The following is a 2,378-nucleotide window of genomic DNA, read 5'->3' on the forward strand; positions in this document are numbered from 1 at the left end:
GCTTCTTCTCCCTGAATCCACAGCGACCCCCACACAGATACTGACTCATTCCTGAATGTCCCGCCCACCCCCTGCAGCTGAGACTTCCTCAGTTGAATGTGTGATGATCCCTGCTGTGGACACTTCCTCAGTTCAGGCCCCCGCCCTCACCAAACACCTGAATAAAGAGATGTCCCTCCCTCCCTGGAGGCGCGAAATTCACTGGCCCCACCTTTTGGGCCAGTGGGTCTCGCCCCAGAATGCAAATAAACTTCTCCTTTTTCTTTCTGATTCACTCGGTTCTCTTTGTTTTCCTCGCCGCTTTTCTGGGCCACCTAACAGTCTCTCTGGGCTCCTCTGCCTTCCAGAGGGCTGGGGTACCCGAAAGCCCTGCCAGTGCTCGCCACCCCCACGCCCGGGCTGGCCCTGCACCTGCTGCTGCTGCTCTCCCAGGCCTCCGGGAGATCCTGTTTCCTTTCCCCTAAGGACTGTCACACAAACCTGCTCTCTTCCTGCCTTTCTCCTGCCCTCATTCCAGTTTCTTCTCAGCCACTCGCTCTCCCCACCCTCTTTCTTCTCTCCTTTTTGCCCCACCCTCTGCCTGACTGTCGCCTGTCTGTGTGGCTGTGTCAACATTTCACATCCTCCTCGACCGCCACTGCCCTCATACCACAGAGAAGCCTCTCACAGCCCTGCAGCCCCAGGGTCCAGCTGCTGGGAACAGAGGCCATAGTCCCCAAATAGGTTCAGACAACTGTTCTGTGGCTGACTGTGAAAACCAGAGTGACTGGTCCCTTCCTCACTCTCCCTGGGAGGGAAGAAGTGCCCATGCCAACCTCCAAAGCTGGATTGTCTCCGCCTCTGTGTCCTTAGCAGCTCCAGCCACCTTACAGGTACAGGATTCGTGTGCCCGCTGCTTCAAAAGAAAGGCCAATATGCAATACATTAGAGTTTGGAGTTGTTAGGTCAGAGAGAGCCCAGGATCGGATACATGCAGACATGTGATGAGATAATGGACTCCCCATGGCATTTCTAACAGATCAACATGCCAGACACCGATACCGGCTTCTTCTCCCTGAATCCACATACCCCCACATGTTATGCCCAGATTTCAGGATCCCCAAGAACCCACATCAGGGAGCCAGTCCGATGCAATAGCATAAGAGTCTGTATTCGAGCTAGCTCGGCTCCCCCACCTTGCCGACGCAGCGACAGGAAGCAGAGAGAGAGAGAGAACTCTGTGTGGAGAGGGGTTTATAGGGGGTTGGAGTAAGGGGAGGAGAAAGGGCTGTGGCCTTGCCGATTGGCCAGGCGCAAGTCAGTGTCTTGTTCCTGGGTGTGGCTAGCAGAGGCTTAGACTTCCGGGAAGAAGCACATGGCCAAGGTAAGATGGAGCCCTTACCCTGGGGCAAGATGGTGGAGGGCGTCCTTACCCTGGGGCAATATGGAGGGCGTAGCCCTCGCCCTTTCACACACAGACACTCCTTCCTGAATACCCCTGCTGACCCCCTGCAGCGGGAACTTCCTCAGCTGAATACCTCAGCTCATGTCCCCGCCCCTCACCCAACCGCAGAATAAAAAAAGCCCCCCCTCCCTGTTGGCATGAATCCACGTGCCCTGTCCTTGGGGGTATGTGGGTCTCCCGGGGACGCAGAATAAACTTTCCTTCCTTCCTTCTTTTTCTGATCAACACTCTATTTCCTTTGCCGCCTCCTGTGCCACCTAACCTAACAGGAGTAAGGAAAGGTTTATTGAGAAGGCCCAGCTGAAGATGATGGGGGTGCCTGAGCTCCCACAAATCCATCTTAAGAGTCTAGAATTCAGGTGTCTTTTATTGTCAGGGGAAGGGAGGAGGGGAGAGGCAAGAGGTAGGTGAGGGCTGTAGACGTCTAGTCAGGCGTAGAAAGGGATCCAAGGGTGAGCTCAAAATTTCTAAATCCTTTTGTTCCTGGTCTGTTGACCCCCAACTGACCCGGTTCGGGAGACTTTTGTAAATTTTTGAAAAAGTCATTACTTTGTGCATAATTTCCCCACCTCTGACTAGGAGCTACTTAAGCCTTAAGCAGAATTCCTCTGGTTAATTAGCATATCTATAGCAGGAACTAACAGCCTTAAGGCCATCAGAAAAAAGGAGCATTTCATTCTATTACACACTATCTTCCTCCTCAGGAGCTAGACTGTCTCCACAGTCCAGTCAAGGTGATGTTTTTCCTCAGTATGTTTTTATGTGTGAATGTGTATTTGTGTGTGTGTATGTGTGTACAGGGGTGTATATTTTGTGAGGAGGATAGGGAAGACCTATTGGCTGTTAATGTAAAAAAAACATTCACACCTGTGTGTAAGGTCTGGGGCTGGGAAAATAGGGTCTTTCCTGATCCCACCAGCTGAGTTGGACGGAC

Source organism: Myotis brandtii, unplaced genomic scaffold (genome assembly GCF_000412655.1).
Source record: "Myotis brandtii unplaced genomic scaffold, ASM41265v1 scaffold74, whole genome shotgun sequence".
Classification (NCBI taxonomy): domain Eukaryota; kingdom Metazoa; phylum Chordata; class Mammalia; order Chiroptera; family Vespertilionidae; genus Myotis; species Myotis brandtii.